The 15,242-nt window shown below is 43.3% G+C and overlaps 1 protein-coding gene across 5 annotated transcripts in view; it reads right to left on the bottom strand.

The window, feature by feature from the left end:
- Positions 1-14,249, bottom strand: part of Ncoa3 (nuclear receptor coactivator 3) — an 84,844-nt gene extending 70,595 nt beyond the window's left edge. For 4 of the 5 annotated variants that reach the window (XM_048349582.1, XM_048349586.1, XM_048349585.1 and 1 more), the window contains exon 1: positions 14,149-14,249. The gene's annotated coding sequence lies outside the window, so the exon portion shown is untranslated. Of the gene's footprint in view, positions 1-1,562; positions 2,037-14,148 lie in introns of those variants that run through there. The other variant, XM_048349583.1, reaches the window with a different exon arrangement.
- Between the last annotated feature and the right edge of the window lie 993 nt (positions 14,250-15,242).

The following is a 15,242-nucleotide window of genomic DNA, read 5'->3' as shown; positions in this document are numbered from 1 at the left end:
AGCCACAGCGCCACTTCTGGCCATTTTCTATATATGTGGTGCTAGGGAATCGAACCCAGGGCTTCATGTATACGAGACAAGCGCCCTTGCCACTAGGCCATATTCCCAGCCCCCTAGGTTTGATTCTTCAGCACTACATACATAAAAAAAGCTAGAAGTGGCGCTGTGGCTCAAGAGATAGAGTGCTAGTCTTGAGCAAAAAGAAGCCAGGGACAGTGCTTGCCCTGAGTTCAAGCCCCAGGACTGGCCAAAACAAAACCATATACATGCAACTAAGAAACCCCCAACTTATCACTGTACAAACAAAGGCTTGTGAAAAGGTTCCAGGGATAGTGGTACATATCTAGAGTCCTAGACATTTGGGAAGCTGAAAGAGGATACCTTGAGCCCAGAAGTTTAAAGTGAGCTTCAGCAACACACCCTCTCAAAATTAAGATTTAAAAATAACAGGCTAGAGAGAGCAAGGGAAGGGGTGACACTGCCCAAAAATAAATGTGCTCTTTACCTGACTCATGTAACTGTAACCTCTTTGTACATCACCTTTATGACAACAAAAATTTGAATTAAAAAAAAAAAAAAGGTTAGCTGGGTACCAATGGCTCATACCCACAATCCTAGCTACTCAGGAGGCTGTGATCTAAGGATCATGGTTCAAAGCCAGCCCAGGCAAGAAAGTTCATGAGACTCTTATGTCCAATAAATTATGAAAGAGCCAGAAATGGAGCTGTGGCTAATGTGACAGAACACTAACTTTGGTTCAAGCCCCGGACAGGCAAAAAACAAACAAACAAACAACAACAAAAAAAAAACCCACAAGTTAACTCAAAACCTGCATTTCCCTCCCATTTTTTAATACCACTAATAAGCTATCTGTCACCTAAGATTGAAGACAGACATTTATAGTGTGGTTGTGATATACTCTCAATGTTCTTTCTGCTTTGGCAGCTTACAGAGGCAACCTGTGCTTCCATTGCCAAGAAAATATTGTCCTTAAACTTCTGAAGAGCCAAGCAAACGGTACAATTTTAATACACAGTCTACTGATCTTTTGAGGAACCTAAAATAGTATATAAAAACATCTAATGAATATTGAGCTTATAAAAACCTTTATTAAAAATATTTGTAGGGCTGGGGATATAGCCTAGTGGCAAGAGTGCCTGCCTCGGATACACGAGGCCCTAGGTTCGATTCCCCAGCACCACATATACAGAAAAAAACGGCCAGAAGCGGCGCTGTGGCTCAAGCGGCAGAGTGCTAGCCTTGAGCGGGAAGAAGCCAGGAACAGTGCTCAGGCCCTGAGTCCAAGGCCCAGGACTGGCCAAAAAAAAAAAAAATATTTGTAAAACTGTTTTCCTTTTCTGAGTATTCTATGTAGTATAAAATCCTAGAAAATTTTTATTTGCACAGTAATGATTTACATAGCTGTTCAGATGCATGATAAATCTACTCTGATTAAAAAACTTTTACAGGAAGAAAATTTGAAATTACAAGATTTTAAAGTATTTTTCCAAGTTCAGTGTTTACAACTACATTAAGTCAGAGATAAAGCAAATATACAGTACCTTGGATGTGTGAATTTATGCACTATCCATTACAAGCTGGCCAGATGTCACCTTATCATTGACATAGTAACTTCAAATTCCAGGCTGAGTGCAAGTGTAGTTGCACCAAGTACAACAGTACAAGCAAGACTGCATGTCATTATGGGAAATAGTGGAAAATTTCACAGGCTGACATCCAGAACGTCTGCGGTTCTTTTTCATATTTTTTCTTCCTGCAAAGCAGTTATTAGACCAGTAGTCTGACTTTTTTTAAGCTGGAAATTTCCACTCTTTTTTTAAACTACCTTTTTAAATCTTCTAAAATTTCAGTGTAACAGAAATAATTCAGATAGAAAAGAATTAAAATTTATCTTCAAATTAAGAAATTGGTTAATTGAAATGCATGTAATATCTATATAACAGTGTATCTAGGGAAATGCATAAGAGATTTAAAGTTACAATAACTTAACATAAATGTGACAAATAACATGTTGTGATGCTGATTACCTGAACCAGAGCAAGAGTATGTGTAGGTATATGTGTTGTCTTTGAATGCATTCCATACCAATGGGTTAAAATACACAGACTGAGATTTTCAGATCAATTTCCTAGCATGTGTAAGACCCTGGGTTTGAACCCTAGTATTGAAGAAGTGATTTTCAGTGATGTTTAGAAAAAAAAACAACTAAAAAGGGCATGACTCCATGTTTTTGTTCTTTTTAGGGTGCTGGGGTATCAAATCAGACCTTAGCATGTGCTAGACAAGCACTCTAACACATTGAACTATATTTACTCACACAATGTTTTTTGGTAGATTTTCAGCACTTTTTCATTAGGATGACATCAGACCAATGTATTTGATGTTTTTCATTTTAATTTCTTCTCATAAATGAGGAAATAGACAAGGATTTACTGATTCATGTGGATAAACAAATGATAAAATTAACTTTCAGATCACTTCACCTCAAAAATGACTTTTAAGGGCTGAATGTGGCTTAGTGGCAGAGTGCTTGCCTAGCATGCATGAAGCCGTGGGTTTGATCCTCAGTAACACATAAGCAGAAAAGGCTGGAAGTGGCTCTGTGGTTCAAGCAATAGAGTGCTAGCCTTGAGCAAAAAGTTCAGGGACAGTGCCCAGGCCCTGAAATGACAAAAAAGAAAAAAGAAGAAGACTTAATAGATAAATACAGGCTGGGAATGTGTCTCAGTGGTAGAGTGCTTGCCTAGCATGCATGAAGCACTGGGTTTGATTCCTCAGCACCACATAAACAGAAAAAGCCAAAAGTAACACTGTGGTTTGAGTGGTAGAGTGCTAGCCTTGTGCAAAAGAAGCTCAAGAGCAGTGCCCAGGCTCTAAGTTCAAGCCCCAGGACTGGAAAACAAAGTTAAATATACTAAGCAAGAATGGTGGCATACACTTGTAATCCTCTCTAGAGGCAGGGAGGATTTCCAGTTCAAGGCCATTCTGTACTATATATGGAAACCTAGTCTCCAAATTTAAAAAAAAAAAAAAAAAAGGAGACAGATTAAAAGAATCATACTTGGTGAGAAGACTCTGATGACACAGAAAAGACTATATTCTGATACCCTGAAGACAGGAAGAAAAGAACTAAGATAAGTTCTTTAAGAAGAAAACTTAGAACTAAGGTAATAACTAAGGTAAGTGACAGGAAGTCACAAAACTGGAGAAATAGAGAAATCAAGCCAACAGAAAGAAAGTAAAAAGGAGCTCCAGGGCTGGGGATATAGCCTAGTGGCAAGAGTGCCTGCCTCGGATACACGAGGCCCTAGGTTCGATTCCCCAGCACCACATGTACAGAAAACGGCCAGAAGCGGCGCTGTGGCTCAGGTGGCAGAGTGCTAGCCTTGAGCGGGAAGAAGCCAGGGACAGTGCTCAGGCCCTGAGTCCAAGGCCCAGGACTGGCCAAAAAAAAAAAAGGAGCTCCAACCTATCCTGAGGTCATGGGAGGCAGGGGAATACTCCATTACAAAGCCTAGACTTAATAAGTCTTAGGCCTGTAATCCTAGCTCCTCAGGAAGCTGAAATCTGAGGATCACAGTTTAAAGCTAGCATAGGCAAGAAAGTACAAGAAACTCTTAATCTCCTAAACACCAAAAAGAGCTCAAGTGGTAGAGCACCAGCCTGGAGCAAAAAACCTTAGGGACAGCACTCAGCCCTTGAGTTCAAGCCCCAGAACAGGCACCAACCAAAAAAAAAAAAAAGGGGGGGAGGGGGAAGATGGAAGATAACTCTTAGAAATAAAGACCTCACTAGCACAAGTAAAAACTCAGCTGAAAGCCTACCTAACAGAACAGGTTAAAATATCAAAGACTGAAAATAAAGAATTCAATCAATCAAAGACAGTTCTCAAATCTAAGAAAGTATACCTGGGATTTGCAAGACCTCTGGGACAACACCAAAACTATAAATCACAGATATGGAGCCTTTTTTCTGTCAAGCGCCATTTGGATATTTAGAATATCATTTGCAGACTACACAAAACTATCAATATAGGTGAACAATCCTGGGCAACCAACCAGAAGCATACAACAATGTCTGTCTCATAATGTACCAACTGGTTTTGATGACCTTCTGGCCAGGGTCCCACACCCCTGGTACAAAAGAAAAGAAGACATACTGTACTTGATAAAGATATAGATAACCTATTCAATGAAATAGCAAAAAAATCCCCAAATTTAAAAAGAGGGTGTCATCCATGTGATGGAGACTTACAGAACTCCAAACAGGATGGATCAGAGAACAAAAACCAGAAGTCATAGTATAGTAAATACTAAATATACAAAACAAGGGATGACTACTGAAGGCTGCAAAAGAGAGGAAACAATCATTACATAACAGCAAGCCCATTTAAAAAAAAAAAAAAAAAGCAAATTTCTCACACAGCTACTAAAGGCAAGGAAGGCATGAAAAGGCATAAAATCAAGCCCAGTTGTCAATCTACTATACCCAGTGAAGCTGTCCTTTATAATTGAAAGAGAAATAAAAACCTTCTAGGATAAACAAAACCTGAAAGAATTTCCAACTAACCCAACTCTGCAAAAGATACCTAAGGGAATACTACGTAAAGAAGGAATTAAAAACAGAAAAATACAGTAAAGAATAAACCCTACTAGAAGAATAGATTAGCAAAGCAAGAAGAGGAAAGAAGCAAGGATCACAAAAACAAAATTACAGTAGTAAAGCATACCTTTCAATACTAACAGAAAATGTTACTAGTCTTAACTCTCTTATTAAAAAAAAAAAAAAAAGGTAGGGCTGGGAATATGGCCTAGTGGCAAGAGCGCTTGCTTCCTATACTTGAAGCCCTGGGTTCGGTTCCTCAGCACCACATATATGGGAAACAGCCAGAAGTGGCGCTGTGGCTCAAGTGGCAGAGTGCTAGCCTTGTGCAAAAGGAAGCCAGGGACAGTGCTCAGGCCCTGAGTCAAAGCACCAGGACTGGCAAAAAATAAAAAATAAAAGGTAGAATGACAACTGGGATACAAAAAGAAATGTGCTGGGCACTAGGTACCTCATGCCTATAATCCTAGCTATTCAGCTGAGATATGAGGATGATTGCTCAAAGCCAGCCTGGGCAACAAAGTCTATGAGACTCTTATTTCCAATGAACCACCAAAAAAAAGCCAGAAGTGGCACTGTGGCTAAAATGGTAGAGTACTAACCTTGAGTAAAAATGTTAAGGGGCTATGCCCAGGCCTTTCAAGCCCCAGGACTGGCAATCATCATCATCACAAACAGACATAAACATGATCAGTCAACTAAGAGTTAAGAGATAATTTGGGAGCAAGTTTGGCCTAGCAGTGGCGTGCTTACCTAGCATGCATGAAGCCTCAGTACCAAATACACAATGCTAATGCTAGCCTTGAGTAAAAAGAGCTCAAGAACAGTGCCCAGGCCCTGAGTTCAAGCCCCAGGACTTGGGGGGGGGGGGAGAAATAGCAGGGGATGTCTAAACTAAGGGAAACATGGTGAAGAGAGAATACTAGGTCATCCTTGAATACTGAGTAATTGTTTAAATATTTTCAAGAACTGTTAAATTTCAATGTGAAAACAAAAAGCAAGCTGATACAGCTACTCTACAGGATGACTTAAATTCAATAATCCATTTCACTGATGACAGCTTTGCTGAGAATAGACAAAATAACACTATTTTTACACCAGATAGAGGACGTGAAAATGCTCTCCTTTCTTGCTCCCTCATACACATCTAACCCACCTTACAGCACATGCTATGGTGAAGTAAACAATTTAAAATCATCCTGTCCCTCAAATTTTAATGATTAATCACCACTAAAATCTGTATCTGATTTCACATTGTTATCTAGTGTAAGAATCTTGAATTCAGTTGATGTTTGATCAATAAAATTTGAATAGGAAGTCAGACATGGCAGTAACATTCCTGTAATCCCAGTACTAAGGAGGTTAAAACAAGAAGACCAGTCTGAGCTACACAATTTCCAAGCCAGCCTAGCCTGGTCAATATAGCAACATAGCTATCTCCAAAAACAAAAGCTAAGATGAAGCTCAACTACAGTTTGCCTAATGAGGCCCTAGGTTCAATCTCATACACAACAAAACTAAAAATTAGAGCAGGGTATGGTAACTCGAGTCTATAAGACTAGGTACTTGGGAAAAGGATATAAGAGGGAGCCCCCACAGTGGCATGAGCCTGTCATCCTCAATCACACAGGGATGCACAGGTAGGAGAATCACAGCTCATGCCTGCCCCGGGAATAAAGCAAGACCCTACCTCAAAAATAACCAATGCAAAATGGCACTGATGGCATAAAGGTTCAAATGGTAGAGCACCTGTTTAGCAAACAAGAAGCCCTGACTCTGAATTCAATCCTCAGTATCACAAAAAAATAATAATAATAATTAAAAAAATAAATCATTCACCAGGCACTGGTGACTCATACCTGTAATCCTAGCTTTTCAGGAGGCTGAGATCTGAGGATCATGGTTAAAGCCAGCTTGGACAGCAAAGTGCATGATGAGATTCTTTATCCCCAATTAACCACCAGAAAACCAAGAGTGGAGCTGTGGCTTAAAGAGGGCTAGCTTTAAGCAAAAAGAGCTCAGTGACAGCACCTAGACTCTGAGTTCAAACCCCACGACTGACAAATCTAAGAACCTATATAATAACCTATATTTACAGACTTTTCTAACATAAGGAACCCTGGAAACCTTAAAGTACACTCCTTTATTTCATAAATCTAAAAACTCCCCGGCAAGATGAATCTACCCAAATTTAACAATCCATGCTTACATAGTATTCTAAACTCTTCACTGCTAGGAATTCTTTCCAAGGTAACTAACAAGTTTTTTTCACCAAATACCAAAATGGGGAAAAAGTATTTAAGGTTTTTTGTAAGTAAATTTAAGTTGTTTTGAAACTGCATAGATGATCATGCTGCTCTATGCAATAGCAATTAACTTTTCAACAAAAACATCAGTTAAGAACATTTAGATTATGATAAACATCTGCTCTCAAAGTTAAAATAATTTGGCCTTAGATTTATTTAAGCAGAAGAGCTAAGAATATTTACTCTAAATGTTCTCCCCTTTTCATTGTTAACCCCTTTCTTTTCCCTGGGTGCTTTCTTTCTCCTCTTTTGTACTTTAGTTCTCAAATGCAAGAGAGAACAATACCACAATACAACTGCAGGCTTCCTGCCTACCAGGCAGTCATTCTTAAGACAGAACTTTCAAAACACTGCTTGGGATGCTTTGAAATTCCCTCTTTCAGATTTTCCCTCCTTCATGGAACATCTATTTAAAAGAATGACTTCAAAAATGTCTTGCTGCAACCAATCAAAATTCTCTGAACAAACTGAAACCGGGCAGCCTGAGATATGAAGGTGGTATTTAAATGCCTGAAACTTGATAAGTATCAATCAAAAATATAGAACACAAAGGAAATTTAATTGCAGAAAATACTTATTTTTCATGTATAAATAAAACCTGTTTTTGAAAATGTCCATTTTATTTATTTGAAAATGATCTCCAAGTTAAAGAACACAGTATTACCATTACTTTTCTTTAAAAAACTGGCCAATGAATTGACCTGTACATTGAACAACTGAAAAGGGCTATTATTACTGACCTAAAGATAAGTTACACTAAATGAAAATTCTATACTAAAATGCCTATTAAAAAGCTGCCAGGTACCTTTAAGCATCAAGTTACATGAGGGTCTGAAGAATCTCTCTTCCTCTCACTACATTTTGGTAATTAATCAACTTAGAGGGTAGGTTGTTGAGATAAACCAGTAAAGCTACTCAAGACCCAGGACGGAATAAATTATCTGCCCAGCTCACATAGGTTCTTGCATTTTGGCAAAAGCATTAATGATGGTAGGTTCAAGGCTGAAAGTGTGGCTCAAGTATAGAGCACTGGCTTGGCAGGCCTGAGGCCCTAAATTCAAGCCCCAGTGACATCAAAAAAGAAAGCAAAAGAAGGTCCATGATTAACAACTTATCAAATTTTTATAAGAGAATTTTTTTCCAAAACTTCTAACACTTCAAACAAAAACGAACACCTAATTTATTTTAAATAATATTTAATATAGCCTAATAATCCCAATACAACAAAATAATTTAACCAGTCCCCTGGAGTTTATTATAATGGGATTTAAACTATACACTCAACATTCAATTAACCATAAGGCTTATCCTAATTGAGGATTATACTGATTTCTGCAGTCTTCCATCTAGCCATCTAGCACTCCAACTCAGCTGCCATAGCTACCAAAAGCAAAGCCCCAGGGAGCAGATTATCCCATACTCTGTGGTACCCAGGCCAATACTCCTTTCTCACCATCATGTGGATAATTAAGAGTTAAATTTAGAATTCTAATCAACCTGCTTTCCAAAATGTGAGGTTTTATAATCTTCACTAACAGCTCTAACCACAGACATTACCAAACAAAATTATCTTCATAGAATAAACAAAAAAAAAATGTAGACAAAAATCTTACCAACAAAATTATCTTCATAGAACAGTAGACAAAAAATGCCATACCTTTTCTTAAATAGACCAGTTTTTTTTAAACTAACAGATTAGAAAAAACATGACACAGATGTTAACCAAAAAATAAAAACAAGGAAGGAGCTGGGAGGGAGCCAACCAGAAAAGACACTGGTCCATATGCTCTCAGGAAATTCTTTTTAAATAAGCAACACCTGCCCAGCTTACAATCCTAGCTACTTAGGAGGCTCCATCTGAGGACCATGGTTCAAAGCTAGCCCCAGCAGGAAAAGTCTGTGAGACTCTTTTTTTTTTTTCTCCAATTAACCACCAAAAAGCCAGAAATGAAGCTGTGGCTCACATGATGGTGCTTCCTTGAGCAAAAAAAAAAAAAAAAAAAAAGCTCAGGGAAAACACCCGGGCCCTGTGTTCAAGCTCCAGGACCAGCAAACAAAAAATAATAATAACAGATTCAATTCCTTGCCTTGCCTCCAGGCTACCAAGTTTACTACATAGATAGTTAAATAAACTTTTATTACTGTTCCCACTATAAATGCACCTAGATAGCAATACCCACCAAACAAGATTAACACTGACAAAACTGGGAACTGGGAGTATGTAGTCTAAGGTTATCTGGTTTGTGGCTAAACTAGCTGGCCTTCTAGTCCACACAGGTCTTTCCGTTCTAGTCCTGCTGTGTATCTTCCGGCCACTTTCCTGTTCATTTGACAACTTTCTACAAGAAGGTTGGAAAAGCAATTAAGTCAATTTGAGTGGCATATGATACATCTGGAAGGTTAGGCTGTGGATAACTCAAAATAATCTCACAAACCTCTCAAAAATAATGAACCAGGGCTAGGAATACGGCCTAGTGGCAAGAGAGCTTGCCTCCTATACATGAAGCCCTGGGTTCGATTCCCCAGCACCACATATATAGAAAACGGCCAGAAGTGGCGCTGCGGCTCAAGTGGCAGAGTGCTAGCCTTGAGCAAAAGGAAGCCAGGGACAGTGCTCAGGCCTTGAGTTCAAGCCCCAGGACTGGCAAAAATAAATAAATAAATAATGAACCAAATGTATTTACCTAACAAACATTACCAAACTGGCGGATGAGCCTCACTGAAAGAGAGCCACTCCTCCTTCCTTCTTAAATTTATTTTGTCATCTCCTCCTCAATCTCAAAAAGCACTCATAAAAATGAGAAGATGCAGGCTGGGGATATAGCCTAGTGGCAAGAGTGCCTGCCTGGGATACAAGAGGCCCTAGGTTCGATTCCCCAGCACCACATATACAGAAAACAGCCAGAAGCGGCGCTGTGGCTCAAGTGGCAGAGTGCTAGCCTTGAGCGGGAAGAAGCCAGGGACAGTGCTCAGGCCCTGAGTCCAAGGCCCAGGACTGGCCAAAAAAAAAAAAAAGAGAAGATGCCAACATTTTACTGTAACACTCAATCTCAAAGCTATCCCAGGAATCTAAATGTATAGTCATTCTTTTCCTTTCAATTTACAGAACTATGAAAAAGAAGAAAAAGCTAACAAAATTTCAATGCTAATTTTCTCCTTCTAGAGCTTTAACTACTCAATAATGGGGGGAGGGGTAACAAGAAAAGACTATTATTCAGTGCAGTAAGTTCAAACCAAACTCTAGTTCAATGGATGAGAAACTAGAATATCTTTTCAATCATGATAAACAACTAGTTTTATGGTAGCAGAAAAGCACTGGCAGTAACTGTATTAAACTGTGGCAAATTTGCTACTTAGTCACATAGCCACTGGAGGCTATACTTACCCTAAATTTGCAACAAATTAAAAGTTTTCAAAAATCATTCTACATCTTCTGGCAAAAATTTGAAATTACACAGCCTGAAAAATGCAAAAAATAAGCCCTAAAGCCATTTATGTAACAATCAACTTAGGGACAGGGCAATAGTGAGTTTTTTTAAGTCTTACCCTTGTGTCCAAGCTACAAAATTCTCAAATGCATACTAGTCTAGACTTATATAACTAATACCTACAAAATTTGAAAAAAAAATTGTTTTGTTTTTGCCAGTCCTGGGGCTTGAACTCGGGGCCTGGGAACTGACTGTCCCTGAGCTTCTTTTGCTCAAGGCTAGCACACTATCATCTGAGCCACAGGGCCATTTCCGGCTTTTTCTGTGGTACTGAGATTCAAACCCAAAATTACAACCTTTTTTTTTTAATTATTTTTTGGGCTGGGAATGTGGCTTTGAGGTAGAGTGCCTGCCTAGTATGCATGAAGCCCTGGGTTCGATTCCTCAGCACCAGGTGGAGCTGTGGCTCAAGTGGTAGAGTGCCATGAACAAGAAGAAGCTCATGGACAATGCACAGACCCTAAGTTCAAATCCTGGGACTGGGGCTGGGAATATGGCCTAGTGGCAAGAGTGCTTGCCTCATATACATGAAGCCCTGAGTTCGATTCCCCAGCACCACATACATAGAAAATGGCCAGAAGTGGCACTGTGGCTCAAGTGGCAGAGCACTAGCCTTGAGCAAAAAGAAGCCAGGGACAGTGCTCAGGTCCAAGCCCCAAGACTGGCAAAAAAAAAAAAAAAAAAAAAAAAAAAATCCTGGGACTGGCAAAAAAAAAAAAAAAACCCAAGCAAAAAAAAACTTTAGCGTGATGGCCCTGACATAATGAGGCTTTCTCAACATACTAGTCAACAGGCTTTAGTTACTTAGGTGTGTGTAGCTCAGTGATTAAAATGCTTGCTTGGCATGCATGAGGCTCTTAGTCCTCCTCCTACCACCCCCCCAAAAAAAATCATGAGTAAGCGATCATTCCAAGAACTTTTTATTTACACATTTCCCAGAAAAGGGTCCAGGGTCCAATACAATAGTACACTCACTTCTTACTGAATGAATTCTCATTTATTTAGGGGGTGAGGGGCACAATAAAATTCTTTGCACCGAAGTTATGCACAATAAAAATTTTTACAGAAAGGAAATGCACAGCCTACTTTCAAAATACAGTGAAACTCCTTGGGGGAGGAGGACTAAAAGTAAGGCCCATGTTAACATGCTAACTTCAGCCCCCAGGACTCAAAATATATGCAGATAGAAAGTATTTATAATTCCTAACAGTCTAACTGCAACACTACTGAACTGGTCTAATGATCTGTTTTAAGTAAATTTTTAAAACCATTCTAGCCACCACACCCATAATCCCAGCACTTGGGAGGCTGACAGAAGATCTCCAGTTCAATCAAGGCCAGCCTGAGCTACCAATTGAGACTCTTCCTGTCTAGTTTCTAAAAATTCTAAAACTTGCTTTGGAAATCTTGTTTATTATGATGAATGTTGTATTTTCAAAGCCTCTGTAGTTAAGGGAGATTTTCTGGTAGAAGCATTTCTTATAACTACTGTAGAAACAGACAGCCTCCATTTAGTCCACAAATCCCATCTACAAAACGTTCTTCTACACACCCATAGCTGGCATTTGACTTTCTTTTTTAGTGGTGGTTCGACAATTAAGTCATTTCTACCAATATATAACATACTCTGAAGTTTAGGATCACTAGTAATTTAGATTACTGTGCATTTAAATTTAAGACCCAAAGCATCCTCTAGAGACAGGAGCTATAGTGTTCAATATCATTTTACAAACAGAGGCTTCATCTTACATACACAAGATGAACTCCTCGGGGCTCTTCTCCCTAAAGCCTGGAGATGGTTATTTCTTCACAGGTGTTAGTGCCTAAACCAACAATTGCAGCAAGTTCCAAAAGGCCTAAGAGTATCAGTATTTAAGACAAAAAAAACAAAAAAACAAAAAAAGCCCACACTATTTCTTTCCACTACATCACCCCTTTTTTGTCCATTTTCTCTCCCTGCTTCTCCCTGATATCCAAGAGGGATGTGTTTCCAAAGAAAATATTAAAACAGAATGAAAAGTCAGAGATACGCTTACAAGATAGTACCTGTCATTGCCTCAGTGGGGAAAGGGGGGGGGGGGAAATGTACAGATTCGTGTTTGAATGTTTTATACCTTTTCAATTGGGCATCCTACGCGGTAGAACAGTTCACCAGATGCCGGTGGCTCATGCCTGTAATCCTAGCTACTCACTCAGGAGGCTGAGATCTGAGGATACAGGTTGAAGCCAGCCAGGTCAGGAAAGTCCATGAGACTGTGGTCTCTTAACCACCAAAAGAGCCAGAAGTAGCGACATGGCTCAAGTGGTAGAGTAACAGGCTGGAGCGGAAAAAGCAAAGTACAGCCCACAGGCTCTGAGTCAAGCCCCAGTGTAGGCACAAGAACAGATTGATTTAAAAGGAGGAGAAAAAAAAAAAAAAAAGGCCAGTTCACGAACGTACAGGTTTCAATGAACATTTTCATGCAAACAGCAGTCGTTGAGGATCTATGATTTTCCAACAGCTCTTCAACAACCTGCCGCTTACAGTGCAGCCAAGACAGAGCAAGATGGGAGAGGCACTTCCACGGGGGAGATGGAATAGCGCTACTAACCCACTACCACTCAGCTCCCGCGACTCCCCCACCGTGCAGGGAGCGACACAGCTCGCGGGGACCGCCTTCCTGTTTCTTCACTCTTAATAACAAAAACAGGTTGCCTTTGAAGCGCTGCTCTGAAACTACTAAAAGGAAGTCTTTGCACGGGGGGTTGGCGGGGGGGGGGGGGCGAGAAGAAGCTACAGAAGTTTCGCCCCGGGGAGAAGCGCGGACCTTTACCCAGCGCTGCACCGTGAACCCGGGGCTCGGAAGGGTTCGCGGGCTGTGTCCCCCCCCTCCCCGCCCCCAACTGCTCTCTGGCTGAACTTTTCGGCCCCAGATGCCCTCAGACTGCCCGGGACGCCCGCGCCCCGCACGGACCCGGGCTGCGGTCCCCGCCGGCGGGCGACTCCGGGTCCACTCTACGGGCGACGGGACGGAGGAAGCGAAGGGCCGGTGGTGGTGGTGTTGGTGGTGGTGACGGGAACGCGGCACCCCTAAATTTCCCGACCCCGGGGCTCCCCGACAAGCCGACACCCGCCCCCCGCCATGTCCACCAGCAAACTGACTGCCCAGCGCCTCCCGGACCCAAGATGGGAATCCTGCAGGAAACAGGATTCCCCGGGTCCGGGGCTGAGGGTTTGCCGGAGGGAAGCGAGCCACCGACGCCAGCCTGGTGCCAGCGCGGCCCCGAGGCCGGGCGGGGGTCCCCGAGGCCGGGCGGGGGGTCCCCGCCGCCCAGCCATGCCCTTCCGGGTAACCGCGGAGAGGCGGCGGGGCGGCGCGGGGGGCGTCCGCAGCCCCGGGGACACAACTTCGGGGACCCGAGGGGGGCGCGGGGGGCCCGGGTGCACCCCGAGCTCCCGGGCAGCCCCTGCGCTCGGGGACTCCGCTCCAGCCCCCGAGCCCGCCGTCGCTCCGCCCGGGCTCCTCTCACCGCCCGCGAGCTGCCCGGGGACGGAAGGGGAGCGGTGGCCCCGACACCCCAAACTCCATCCCCGCACTCCCCGCCCGCCCTCCCGGCGCGCCCCTCAGCGCCTCGCAGGAGCCGACGCCGCCGCTGGCGGCGGGCAGCCCGGGCGCCGCGCCCTCTCCCCGCCGTCTCGCCTCGCACCCCACCCCTCGCCCGCCGCCGCCGCCTCCTTTATCTCCACTCACCGCCAGCCGCCATTTTCCTCGCAGCTCAGCTTTTAAATCGGAAACTCGCCGCTCTGCCCGCAGCCGCCGCCACCGCCGCTGACTACGCCGCGGCCGCCGCCGGCGCTGTGAGGGGCTGAGGCGGCAGCCGCCAGAGGCGCGGCGCGGGGACCGCTGGGATTTGTAGTCCTCGGGCCACGCCCAGCACTACCGGTCCCAGGGGCCCGTGCGCGGCTGGCCTTGGGTCTCAGCGCCCCCGCCCCACAGGCGGCGGAGGACGAGGGCGTGGCCACGGGGGACCCGCCTCGACCCCCCGGGCATCCGCGGCCCCAGGCCGGCCCGCAGAGGCGGGGTGCCCTCTCCCGCCCGGGCTCGCCTCCATCTAGAAATATCTCATGGAGCATTTATTGTATGCCCAGCACTCAGATCGCCCCGAGTTTCCAGAGGAGCCACTGAGGTAGGAGGGCAGGAGCCCTGAGGCTGTTCACTAGGCACTAAGTCACTGGGTGGAAGGTTACAAGGCCCGAGAATATTCAGGTTCCCCCCCACACACCGGGTGTTTATGAAGTGCAACCGGCCAACAGCATGCCTTACAATGGAGAGAGCGGGCGGAAGCCACCTGAACCGAGTCGAGTGATCGATCGAACTTGGTGTCAACCCCCCCCACACACACACACAGAACGAACTGTCATTACATGTCTGCTGATGTGATGCAATGCGGGAAGCCCCCAAAATAAGTAAATAGATAAAAATAGCTCACCCGAACTGAACCGTGAAAGAAAATAACCAAACCAATCCAGAAGGTGAGACCTTCCTCAAAGCCACTAGCCTAGACTCAGAAATGGCAGTGCACCCAAGGCGTGAAAACCAAGTAAAATACAGAGGTTTGGTTGAACATGTTTTCTTTTTCCTTCCTCCCCCCCCCCCTTCTTTTTTTGTTTGTTTGTTTAGCTGGTTGGTTGGTTGGATCCAGGTGTGTGTGTGCACACGTGGGCATGCACAGTGCATGCGTTGTGCACTGGTAACTGGGGCTTGAACTCAAGGCCTCTTTTTCACTCTGCTTTTTTCCCCTGTGGGCACTCTGCCACTTGAGCCACACCTCAATTCCTGATTTT

The sequence above is a fragment of the Perognathus longimembris genome, chromosome 6, assembly GCF_023159225.1.
Source record: "Perognathus longimembris pacificus isolate PPM17 chromosome 6, ASM2315922v1, whole genome shotgun sequence".
Classification (NCBI taxonomy): Eukaryota; Metazoa; Chordata; class Mammalia; order Rodentia; family Heteromyidae; genus Perognathus; species Perognathus longimembris.
The sequence above is the reverse complement of the archived record's forward strand: the minus strand, read 5'-3'. Positions and strand labels throughout refer to the sequence as shown.